The sequence below is a fragment of the Gymnoscopelus microlampas genome (genome assembly GCF_963454915.1).
Source record: "Gymnoscopelus microlampas genome assembly, chromosome: 16".
Classification (NCBI taxonomy): Eukaryota; Metazoa; Chordata; class Actinopteri; order Myctophiformes; family Myctophidae; genus Gymnoscopelus; species Gymnoscopelus microlampas.
In genome coordinates this window covers 11,181,422-11,195,387 of record NC_139953.1, presented here as the reverse complement: position 1 = coordinate 11,195,387, position 13,966 = coordinate 11,181,422, and positions in this window count along the sequence as shown.

Genomic DNA, 13,966 nt, shown 5'->3' with positions numbered 1-13,966 from the left:
CAGTGAAGATCGTCAGTATCGGGAGTCGAACCCGCCACAGCTGTTACGCTGGATCCCCAATCTATGTGATATGAGCCTGGACCGCTAGACAAGTGGACGACCCATAATTGTACGCTGTTACTTTTGGTAGTTTTCTGTGTTTTTATATACATTTATATCGTGCAGACGTCAGCTGTCACTTTGTGAGAGGAACTGGGGACTTTCGTCCTTTAGTTAACTTGGCTTGCTTAATATTTTTATCAGATGATCAGATCAGAGATCATCCGTGACAATTTCTAAACTTCGGGTTCATGCATAGAGGACGAAGCAGCGCAGCCGCTGGCCCTACCCAAAAAACAGATCTGCAAGCTGTCGACGCGGCATGTCGCAGTGCGTTGACGTCTGTTGTATGTCTTTTTTTTTTGGAGCAGGATCGCACGTTATGCAGCGACCCGGCCGTAATTTATATATCTAAAAATTACGGCCGTGTGTGTGTGTGTGTGTGTGTGTGTGTGTGTGTGTGTGTGTGTGTGTGTGTGTGTGTGTGTGTGTGTGTGTGTGTGTGTGTGTGTGTGTGTGTGTGTGTGTGTGTGTGTGTGTGTGTGTGTGTGTGTGTGTGTGTGTGTGTGTGGTCGTGGTCTTTTCATCTATTTCGCTACGATGGGTGTCAGAGCTCGTAACAAACTGCTTCGTAGGACAGTACTCCCCGCCTACTCCTCTCCCAGGAGTAGGCGGGGAGTAGGCTGCGTGCATTCTGTCTCACGAATGTACTTTTACCACACACGTAGCCAGTTTAGATGGCACGTAGGGGCACAACCACCTGCTACTAATGAGGGTCAGCTGTGAAGGAGGCTCTTACGCAAGCTGCGTAGGCCACGCATGACCTGAAATCCGGCCATTATCTTTCTACTATTTAGGTCAATCAGAAAGAGGAAGAAAAAACGAAAACGATCATTTCTAGATTCAGTAAAGGTAAAATACAATAAAGTAGAGCAAGAGAAAAAGAACCATAGATTAAGGCATGCTTGAAGTCGCTCATATTTCGCGTTTCTTAAAGGTTCTATGACATTCATTTTCACTTTTTTTATTTTTTATGTTTTTTTGGGGGTTTTATGACCTCAATTACACCCAAAAAATCTGAACTTTGAACATTCAGTGGATTTTCTGTGGTCTGGGGTTTTCTGAATAATTAGGCTGAAAAGTAATCTGAGCTTGGCCCTTCGACAGTGAGGTCACTGTCGATTAATCCCGCCCACTCTCCTCCTCGCCCCTCCCCTCCCCTATCTTTTCCTTTGGGGGGGGCGGAGCAGAGGCGATGATTGACAGGCAAAATCCCTCACCAGCAACACCCGCAGGCAAAGATGTCTTTTTTCATTGCAGTTGAAAAGGCTTTAGAAATGTGAGAGAAAAACACCTGCCATAGATCAATGGTTAAAACTTTCTATACACGTTTGAAGGACCATGACAAAGACTTTTAATGTGTGGTAAAACTGAACGTCATGAAACCTTTGAGTAATTGGGTAAAAGGGAACGTGGTTTTATATCAAACTTAAATAAAATAAAAAATAAAAAAAATAATAAGACATGTTTTTTATGTCGATGAGTTATTCAAAATTCCGACAGGGCCTCTTTCAATCAACACAGGTTTGGGAACCCGCGGCAACAACAAAAGCAAAACCTATGTATTTATTGGCCCGTCTGTCGTATAGGAGAAACCAAAGAAAGAAAAAGAAAACTAACAGTAACCTAACATTAATCCTGGATTCATTTGGCACGACTTTTTTCCCACCTTTTATGTATCGTTAACCCATTGGTAAGCTTTAAGTTTTTCCTTCACACGGTCTGCTGCTCCTCTGCCTCTCGGTCTCCCTCCGACGCGCTGCCATGGCTGGGTCCGCTGTAGCTGAGCCTCCGTCGTGGTCGAAGCTTCTGGTCCCGGCTCCTCCACGGCAATCCCTCTGTTGGCAAGCTCCCTCGCGGCTTACCTGGCGTCGTCATAGGTGCGCGTGCCGTCGGTCCACTTGATCTTGATCTTGGCCCCAGGTGTCTGGAACTTAATTCCTTTCTTTGTTAATGCCGATTTAATCCCACGGTATTCTCTTCTCTTCTGTACCACTGCAGTTGGGTAATCATTGTCAAAATGTAGGCGTTTGCCCTCAATTTCAATTTTCGTTTGCCATGCTTTTTTGAGGACCATCTCCTTGATATTGAACTGCAGAAAGTTTAACACAATGGATCGTGCTGGAAACTCTGGACCTCGCTTTTGGGCTAGGGACCTGTGAGCCCTTTGTATTTGTAGGTTGGTTCCTGGTGGTAAGGAGAGTTCTGCCATCAGTAATTTCTCGATGAATTCCTGGACCGTGCTGTTTTTCTCCGCGTCTTCTAGGACATTGTAGACCCTCATGTTGTTCCTCCTGAAAAAACCCTCGAGCTCTGTTAAGGCTTCTTGCTAAACTCGTTGTTGTTCAAGAGACACGAGCAGCGCGTCCTTTACGGTACCGTTCCATCCTTCTGTTTCTGTTATATGGGGTTCTGCCTCGCCGATTCTCGTGTCTTGCTTCTGGATGTCTTTTGTGGTGTCGTCGAGTTTTTTAAATCTATTTCTTGTCTGAAATCTTTGAGGTCTGCCATCAGTTCTTTTTTAAATTCTTCTTTGAAAGTGCATAACTCACTCTTCAGATCCATTTTAAGATCCCTTATTTCTTGAGTTATGCTTTCCATTCCCTACTTGATTAGGTCAGCTGTCTTCTCGTTGTTGCTTTGTTCGTTTTGAACCGCGTTTCTTCCTTCATCCATTTCGGTGCTTTCCGTATTGTCCTCTCGAATATTTTTAACTGTTTGACTCCTTGTTTGAATCCTCTTACTCATAACAACAACATTTACTGTAATTGAAAACTTTTATCTCGAGTTTGAAGAGGTTTACTTCGTTGACCGGAGAGAGCTGAAATCTCAAGCAGCCATCTACTTAGCCACGCCTCCGGAAGTCCGTAGATCTACTTTTTTCAAACATTTTAGTACTTTTACTTTTGGTACTTTAAGTACATTTTCATACCAATACTTTTACTCAAGTCAATTTTGAATTCTGGACTTTTACTTGTAACAGAGTAGGCTACTTCTACATTGCAGTATTGATACTTTTACTTGAGTAAAACATTTGAGTACTTTTTTCCACCACTGGTTTCATATCCCATGTGTGTTGTTGCTGGTTCTCAGAGATGGCAGCCAGAGTCTCCCGGCAGACTCAAGTGTTGTTCTACAGAGTGTTGGAAGCCACCGTCAGTCATGAGAAGAAGAGGCTCCGGGTCATTGATATCTCGGTGAGTCTTTCTCTCATGGTTGCCCTCTCATGGTGACCACCATGTTGTCAGATGATTGTCAAATAATATATAAGAGGCCAAAATGTTGAAGATAGCCGATATACAAGCTCACAAGGTGAGGTGTTGTGAGCTTGTAGAACTGCTATTCTCACAATATTTATCTGTGGAACCGAGTCAAAAATGTAATGCCTCAAATACAATTTCAAGTGCTTGTCAGGATGGGGGGGGGGGGGGTCCCCAGTTCCCTCAGTTCCATTTTGTGACGGTCACATTTGTCAGTGCTCAGAGTGATGCCTGTGGTATATACTGAACATATAATATATATATATATATATATATATATATATATATATACACACACCCATATATACATGTGTGTATATATATATATATATATATATATATATATATATATATATATATATATATATATATATATACACATTATTTGATAGAAGATGGCGATCCAGGGTATGCGCAGTATTGCATTCGAGTCGTTGTGACCTTGTAGATCTGCTATTTTAGGCTTAAGTTCTCCTCAGAATATGAATGATGTTCAAGTGGTTGATGTAAAAAATAAAATAGAAAAAGTTTTCATCACACAAAGATTTGGAGGACCCCCCTGTAGTAACTCTGAGAAACCCCTAGGGGTCTGGGACCCCCTGTTGAAGACCTCTGGCCTAGAATGGTCACCTCTGGCTTCGATGGGTCACATGTATCAGTGCTCAGAGTGATGTTGCTGTTTGAATCTCCCCCAGCGTAGCTTACAGGCGAGCATCATGCTCCTCCTGTGTTCGGCCTCACACCGGCACATCGTCCATGTGGCAAAACGACGTCCTCGAGCCCTTCTGTGACCTCTGTCACCAGCATTCTGTTCTGAAAGTGTTTGGGGGCGCGGATGCTGTGCAGAAAGGTAGCTGTTGGAAGTATAATAGTGCCATAGTCAAAGGGTCAAGATCGGAATAGCTGTACAAATTGGCGCCGTTAAGACATTGCATTGCATGGCAACAGTTTGTGTTACGTGTGATTTCACGCCAGAATATACAAGAAGATGCAGGCGTTGAAAACTATTGTAGACGTTGAGAGAGAGAGAGACAGGGAAAGGCAGACAGGCAGACAGACAGGCAGACCGACAGGCAGACCGACAGGCAGACCGACAGGCAGACCGACAGGCAGGCCGACAGGCAGACCGACAGGCAGGCAGACAGACAGACAGACAGACAGACAGACAGACAGACAGGGTGATGTTGTATTGGACCGTTTCCAAAACAATAGACAGGGTGTATTGGACCGTTTCCAAAGAAAAAAGGCGAGGCTGCTATACGCCTGTAGTGGTGAGGAACAAACTGTATTACTTTGGAGCCTTAAAAGCATGGACCTTAGAAGGAGGGAGCAACAACAACATGTATCAGATCGATGTGCATGTCTTCAACGCAGTGTCTTTATGCTGGTTGAAGTTGCCTCCGGTGACACCTGGAAGAGGAGGACCATGTCATCCTGAGATTCCCTCCACACGCTGGGGCCACATAACTGTGCTGGTAGAGGATACAGTCTACATCTTGGGAGGGTTTCCTCACTGCAACGTGCTTTATGGATTTGATGTTGACACCCACAGATGGTTCAAGCCCAGGGTTTCTGGGACTATTCCAGAGGGGAAGGGCCACCGCTCAGCCTCTGTCTTGGGGAAGGTCGTGTATGTCCTTGGAGGATACACCCACCCGTCTACTAACCTCTACAAGTTGGACACCAGCACAATGGTCTGGTCTTTAATTTACACCAGAGGCACACCACCACCCTGGTCACTGCTTAACCATGCCATGATCGTCGGGACAAAGCTGTTTGGGGCCTTGTGGTCAGTCAGGAACTACATCAGAGTGTTTGACACAGAGACCAACTGCTGGCTGAGCACGCCACAGCTTCTTCCAAAAGGACTCTTGGGTTATTATAAAAGTTTTGCCTACAATGGAGAGATGTACATATTTGATCTCTGCGACGGGGGCAAAGCCTCCATTGTTATGTGGAAAGTCAGTCCAGAGACCCTCTACTGGAAGAAGGTTGAGCCCAAGGGGGAAGGCCTGCCAAGTAAAATGCATATGTTGTGCTGTTGCGTGGTGGGAGACCGTGTCTTCATCTTTGGAGGAAACAAAGACAGAGAACCCACTGATCTGTACATCTTAGACTTGAGTCCTAGTCTGAAGACGTTATGCAAACTAGCAGTTATTCAGTCTGGTCTGGAGCAGTCTGGCCTCCCACACAACATTAGGTGGGAACTGGCAGCCATGACCAACAACAACAACAACAAAATAAATAATGAATAATGTGAGTGTTCTCACTGCCAACAAGCTCACTAAAAGAGGGAAAAACAGAAAACATTGAGTCAACTAAACCATTGGTTCTCAACCTGTGAGTCGTGATTTCAGGGAGGGGAGGGGTCGTGGTCGTCCCCACCCCAGGTGACAGTCAAGCGACAATTTAAGGACTTTTAAGACCCTTTTAATACCTCAAAAAAAGAAAGAGAAAAGAGAGTATTCAAAAAAACTATAAAGAAAAAAAACATTGGCCAAATGATTTAATAATCTACAAGCTGATCTACAATGTACTGTATCACTACAAGGACACCAGTCGCGGTCGTGAGGCGATGTGAGCTGGCTATTAGCGTGGCTATTTTCTAAATTTGAAAATATTGACAAAATATGGCCAAATATTTGACACTTTGGCCAATGTTAAACCATTTTTTTAAAGTATAGTTTGTTGAGGACGCACGGTGGCGCCTGCAGTAACTTCTTTGTCTCCTCTGGGCAGCCAATCACGGTCCTGCATACACTGCTGTGAATTTGTGGATTTACTGTTTCACTGACCAGTTAAATCTTTCCCCCAACTCCTGGACCCGCCCCCGTCATTCACTGCTTGAGCAGCAGCTAATTTCAGTCCTGGGTTTACTGTTTCACTGACCCGTTAAATCTTTCCCCCAACTCCCAGACCCAGCCCCCATTCCTAGAGAATTCAAAGCACTGTTAACCAAAAATAGGATTAGGCATGAGACATCTGCACCCTATTCACCTCACCAAGACGGCACAGCAGAGAGAGGTTGGCGAACCCTCTATGAAATGGGCAGGTGTATGTTGTTAGACAATAAGTTGCCAGACACACTGTGGAATTATGCTGTACAGACGGCAGCCTATGTAAGAAACAGGTGTTACAGTAATCGCACAAAGAAAACACCATATGAGATGCTCACAGGCAAGAAGCCAGACATGTCCAAACTTCAGAAATTTGGATCTGTGTGTTTTGCCTACACGCAAGAGAAAGGGAAGTTAGATTACAGATGTGAGCAGGGCATTTTCATTGGATGCCTATCTTGTGTACAGTCCAGACACAGATAAGGTCCAAAAACACAGATTGGTGAAATTCACAAACAAGACAGCCAAAGAGAAAGAAACACAGACACCTGGGTCACACATTGAATGTCAGGACAGAGAGGTACACCCCAGGGTCCTTGACGATGACGAACATGTTGAAAAAATGGGAAATGCATCAGGTCAAAGTGGTCAAGGTGATGTTTCTGTGGCTGAATGTGAACAGCTAAGCACTGAGGGTGAGGCTAGAAAGAACCCACATAGAGTTAGGAGAAAGCCAGTGCACTTACAGGATTATGAGACTGAGGATACAGTAGACCAACTGGTAACATGTGTAGACTCTTGTTTTAGAGCAGTTTGTGACATACCACAAAATTACCAGGATGCCATAGGGTCAACCAAGTCATGGCAGTGGATCAATGCAATGAATGACGAAATGCAGTCACTAGAAGAGAATGACACATTCATGATCACCCAGTTGCCTCTAGGCAAAAAGGCAGTGGGGGGTAGGTGGGTCTATACTCTCAAGTGTGATACTGATGGGTCAGACAAGTATAAGGCAAGATTTGTTGCAAAAGGGTACAGCCAAAAACAAGGCATTGACTATGAGGAAACCTTCTCACCTACAGCTGACATGACGACTGTTAGAGTTGTCATGCAAAAGGCTGTGCAGGAAGATTTAGTTTTACATCAAATGGATGTGAAAACTGCATACCTGCATGCACCCATTGATTGTGAGGTCTATTTGGAACAACCTGAAGGTTATGAGAAAAAGTCAAAAACTGGAGAAAAGTTAGTATGCAAATTACAGAAGTCCCTATATGGTCTAAAGCAGTCAGGCAGAAACTGGAATGCTCTGTTACATGCATATCTCACTGAAAATGGTTTTGAACAAAATCCTGCTGATCACTGTCAATACACAAGGGACAAACAAAACGAAAAAGTGTTTCTGATTGTATGGGTTGATGATCTGATAATCGCTGCTAACAATGAGGAAGTTGTGAAAAGTGTCAAAATGATGCTCACTGAGAGGTTTAAAATGAAAGACCTGGGGAAATTAAACAATTTTCTTGGTATAGATTTTAAACAGTCAGAGGGTCAAGTCACAATGTCACAGGAAAGGTATGTGAACAAAATCCTCTCCAGATTTGGAATGCAAGATTGTAGGGTCAGAGAAACCCCATGTGAGTCTAAACTTGAATACACAGAAAATGCTGAAAAAATTGAAGAGCCTAGGATGTACAGAGAGGCAGTAGGAAGTCTGATCTATTTGGCTACATGCACTAGACCAGATTTAAGTTTTGTGGTCAGTAAACTTTCCCAGCATTTTGCTGAACCAAGTGAAGAAGTGTTTTCTGCCCCCTGACCTCACTGGACGGCCCGCCACTTTTCCAAATACACCTGTCTGGCTTAGCGGAGAGTGTGGCGTTGTAGAGGGGGTCTCCCTGAACGCGTGCGTATGTCACACGTGCCGCCGCAAATAGCTGTCTCGTGTCCAGCGCCCAATTTGTGAAATCTATGCACTGAAAATGGACCTTTTCTGACCCCTGACCTCACTGGACGGCCGGCCACTTTTCCAAATACACCTGTCTGGCTTAGCGGAGAGTGTGGCGTTGTAGAGGGGGTCTCCCTGAACGCGTACGTATGTCATACGTGCCCCCGCAAATAGTTGTCTCGTGTCCAGCGTCCAATTTGTGAAGTCTATGCACTCCAGTGAACAGCATTTATCCATTTAGATACATTTTTAATGTTATTAAAACAGTTAAAACCTTTTTTTATTACAAATATACATAATATTTATTTTCTAGCTTCGTTTAAATGCTTAATGTATAGCTTTAATGTGCAAATGAACCGTTTTTCAATGGTTTCTTTTTACTCTAGACGGTACTCTTATTCTGAAGAGATCGTCAACCTGAAGTCTTATTTCTGCTCCGTTATTTCTAGCTCCGTTCCGTCAGCAACGATAGGACATCCGGTTTTTGAGCTGGCAACAATAAGGTTTCCGGTTGCCTTCAAAATAAGATCACGAAATTGTAATGTTTTTTAAAAGACACAAATCTATTTTAAAAATACATTTATGATGTGTGTCTTTTAAATGGCGCATACTAGAAAATTTCTAATTGCCAGTTTTTTTTTTAAAGACACACATTTATTGAAAAAATACATTTATGATGTATGTCTTTTAAATGGCTTAAACTAGAGCAGTGGTTCTCAAACTTTTTCATGTCAAGGACCCCCAAATTGATATATATTTGTATTATATTATTGTATCGTATTATTATTTGTATTATATTTGAAATATAAATATATCTTGTGCCAGGGACCCCCAGAAGAGAAGATTTGTGTTGCAAATGAAAAAGTTCCAAAGAATTTCAAGATTTTTCAAAAATGTTAAAAAATAGCAGATCTACAAGCTCGCAGCACGGCACAAAGTGACGCGCTGCGAGCTTGTAGATCTGCTATATTTAAAAAAGCGAACTTATAAATGGATAAAGTGGTTAACTACTTTTGCTGGGGACCCCCTGGAACCATCCCAAAGACCCCTGGGGGTCCCCGGACCCCACTTTGAGAACCAATGTAGGCCTACTATAGCACTTCTAAGTGAGGTTGTTCCAGATTTAAATTGGCTATTGATCCCCATTAAATGTGCACAGTTTCTGATCCTGTTTTGCACTTGGATATTGTGTTCATTTGTGTGTGTTAGATATATGTATTTTCTTTTTGAAAATTATTATGATACAATATTGTTTATTTGCAGGAGCAAAAGAACAATGATAAAAGCAACAATGAATATGCTATAAATAATAATAGTAGATGCAGTGCAGGTAAGATAAATACAAAAAAAGTATAGGGTTTATTAAGTTGATCTCACCTATTTAAAAAATAAAATACAATACAAATAAGAATGTAATCAGAAAAATACATTTAAAACGTATATTATTTAACGACATACATACAACATGGACACAGTATAAAAAGAAAACTATTAAAGACATATTGGTAGATTTGTAGTGTATGTGCTGTTCCATAACTGAGCGCCCCTGAACTTGATAGAAAAAAAATGGTGGGCCGCCCAGTGCGGCCAGAGGTCAGAAAAGTGCCCCTAAGCCGGACGGGTGTGAAATAAAAAGTGGCGGGCCTTTTCTGACCTCTGACCTCACTGGACGGCCCGCCACACTTTTTTTTACACCTCTCCCGCTTAGCGGAGAGTGTGGTATTGTAGAGGAGGTCTCCCTGAACGTGTGCGTATGTCCAAAGTGTTGCCTCGCGGAGCCGTCTCCTGTGCAGCGCCCACTATTGTCTAAAAGTGGCACTTTTCTGACCTCTGACCTCACTGGACGGCCCGCCACACTTTTTTTTACACCTCTCCCGCTTAGCGGAGAGTGTGGTATTGTAGAGGAGGTCTCCCTGAACGCGTGTGTATGTTCAAAGTGTTGCCTCGCGGAGCCGTCTCCTGTGCAGCGCCCACTATTGTCTGAAAGTGGCACTTTTCTGACCTCTGACCTCACTGGACGGCCCGCCACACTTTTTTTTACACCTCTCCCGCTTAGCGGAGAGTGTGGTATTGTAGAGGAGGTCTCCCTGAACGCGTGCGTATGTTCAAAGTGTTGCCTCGCGGAGCCGTCTCCTGTGCAGTGTCCAATTTGTATAGGCTATGCACTCCTTTGAACAGCATTTATCCATTTATATAAATTATTAATGTTTTAAATCCCTTTTTGTTACACAGAAACATAATATGTGTTGTATAGAAACATAATATGTCGTTTAAATGCTTAATTTATAGTTTTAATGTGCAAATTAACTGTTTTTCAATGGCTCCTTTTTGCTCTAGAGGATACTCTTATTCTGAAGAGATCGTCCACCGGAAGTCTTATTGTTGCCACCTTATCGTTGCTGACGGAACACAGCTGTTATTTCTGCTCACGGAACACAGCTGTTATTTCTGCTCACGGAACACAGCTGCGGATCGCTCACTTGGACGCCGGTTGAGCTGAGACGAGACGAGAGTAACTTCAGGAGAGATGTACTTACCGCCGCCGGCGGGTTTGCCTTATGGACAACGACATATTGACTCAGAACTGGACTATCCAGGCGGACTACATGTCGCCGCAATAACTAGTGTATGCTTACGTGAGAGGTGGTATGCGCCGCCAACGAATGGTTGGCAATTTGTGCAAGAGACTGACGATTATATGTTCAACTCATACTTCAACCGAACTGAGCCTACGAACGACAATGGGCTAGCCACATTGTCTACATATTTTGATGATCTTCAGGCTTTTATCCCGGATGCCATACAGCAACTTGGGTTAGCGAACATGATGTGGCGTCATGGCATGACGCCACATGAAGCCATATTCTCTACTCAAGCACAGTATCTTGCGAATATCCCACTGTATTCACGGGCGGGGAACGGTGTTCCCGCACTGCCAGTACATGGACTGAACATTCTAATGCATAATCTGCCACCTGGCGTTCCCAGGTTCCTCATCGTCCGGACCTGGTCAAGGCCACTGAACAACGGTACCCACGGCTGTGCGCTCGGGAATAACGGGGGCTGGCCGCCGTAACTTTTACGCCGGAATGATGATAAAAACGGACTGATAACACGGTTAACGACCTGGAACGACAACGACAAACGACAATTGGATCATGGATAATGGATAGCTCCGTAGATTATGACTCTCGTTGATGTATTTTATGATTATGAAAAAAAAAAAAAAAAAAAAAAAACAGAATCATAAAATACATCTACGAGAGTCGTAATCTACGGCTAGGTAATGGACACCGGTGAGTAGCTTAACACTGAAAACATTACATGACGAATCTAGTTATTGGCGGTTTTAGCCACCACCTAGCTCTGGTCCTCTGAACCAGAGCTAGCCACCACCCAGTCTTAGCCACCACCAAATGCAAAAGATGAGGTATTAGTCCCAAATGTTAACTAGGTGTCCGGAGTATTTGTGCAATGTATTAGTATATATTATTCAATAAAACGTGTTTTAATCCCGTCTGTGGCCGATTATGTCTAAAGTTCCCAATGGGCGTGGTTAGCCCCTATGCAATGTTCGATTAGGAAGCCTAAAAGCCAAGGCTTCATTCGTTCCCATGTTCAATGCCAAACACACAATTAAATCTGAGTGTTAAAATTATTTTACCACAATTAAATTATTTGAGTGGTACAATTAAACGTCAACTTCAATTTGTAATCGTGACAGCCCTACCCAGACGCATTTGGGGCAATTTGTACATGTTTGGAGAAATACGGGCTTTACGGTTGACATTCCAGGGCAAACTGGGGGGTTGGTCGCTCAGACTCTCGTAGATATAAAAATGTCAAAATCGATAAAATACATCTATGAGAGTCTTGATTAGCTCCGACGGAACCTCTCCCTCCGCTGTATAGCTCCGAGATGAGGTTCCTCGTTAGTTACTGCCGTCTGTTTTCGAAATGGTCGCACGTCGTCCACTTTACATGTTTCTTACCCCTTTCTGCACATCGTATCCAAAAAGTAAAGCATTTCCGCCACTCTCTCAGATGTTTGAAGTTTTAACGCGCCATAAAAGCCATCCAACGGGGTGAAGAAAGTATTTAATTTGCCTCGGTTTTCATCCGGTTACATGGTTTTTAAGACATTGCGCAAGAGTTGCGCCCGTAGAGATAACATTACTTTTTACCCTACTGGTCAAATGTTGAATTGCATCTTCTAATGCAAAATATTATGGAACCGGATGAAAACCGAGGCAAATTAAATACTTTCTTCAACCCGTTGGATAGCTTTTATGGCGCGTTAAAACTTCAAACATCTGAGAGAGTGGCGGAAATGCTTTACTTTTTGGATACGATGTGCAGAAAGGGGTAAGAAACATGTAAAGTGGACGACGTGCGACCATTTCGAAAACAGACGGCAGTAACTAACGAGGGACCTCATCTCGGAGCTATACAGCGGAGGGAGAGGTTCCGTAGGGGCTAAGTCTTGATGTAAGCCTAGTCATTTGCAGTCAATGAGTTAACGTTAATGAATGTTGGCGACATTACATAATTGCACTAAAGCACTAACCTGGCACACATTAGTGCCTACAATTCATTATGGGGCAAGGCCACCCCTGATATAATTGTAAAACAGTTTGATTTCAAGATCAAAATATTATATTTGTCACATGATCATACGTTTGTCATCACGATACGTCTGTAGCAGGCTCCTCCATACTGTACAATGTCCAGCATAATACAATGTATTATACAAATAAGGTGACAACAGTAAAGTACTAGTCAAGTAAAAGTGTAGATGATTTAAGTATTTAAACATGATACATATGTAAACAACAGCATCAATATACTGTACATTACAAACATAGGTATACAGTGGGTGAATCATACTAGCATGAGTGCAATTTAGTATTTGCAATTGTACCTCCCCCCGGGTTGGCTGTAACAATGGGTTAAAAACGTTGCTTTTCTACATTGATCCTCCTATATTTCTAAACCTCTTTTAATAATGGCAGTTTATTACCTGTAAGATAAACATGATTATAGATGGCTGTTCTTCTCTAAGCCGGGTAATGGGTCCAAAATGTATTCTTCTGCAGCTCATAACAGTCCATTTCCCCCCCAGATCGGCAGAGATGGAAATTCCCTTCCCTCTCCCCATGTACAATGACGTACACAACACAGAAAACAACAGACGCCAATACGGACACACTAACCGATACGCACACTGACACGTCGTCACACACACACACACACACACACACACACACACACACACACACGCACACACACACACACACACACACACACACACACACACACACACACACACACTGTTGGACGCGCTCTCTAACACACATTCTTTTGAAAATAAGTTATTGCATACGAATACGTAGCAACACCACACACTCTCCATAGCGGTATCAGACACACAAACAGTGCTTGACCCAGAGCAGAGAGAAGAAGAGGAGGAGCGGAGAGAGGAAGGGCAGCCAGAGGAGGAGGTTGATGTAGGAGTGACGCTGGAGTCTGACACAGAAGGTACCAGCTGTCTATCTGATGATTATTTACTTTCACTACCTTTCACCTCCTCCAACCCAAACTATCACCTACCTAAACCACCATCTTTCACCTCCTCCTGGCTGACTGACCCTTACCCCTCTTCTTCTCCTCCTCCTGTGCTCCACCCACTCCTTTACACTCCTTGCCCTTAAGCTGCACCAGTAGAGCTCCTCAGTGGTCAACGACAGACTTGTATAGTCTACTGTCTGGAAGTATGCTGTTTCTAAAGTTTTTTCTTCTTTTTTTTCAGTTGTGTTAAT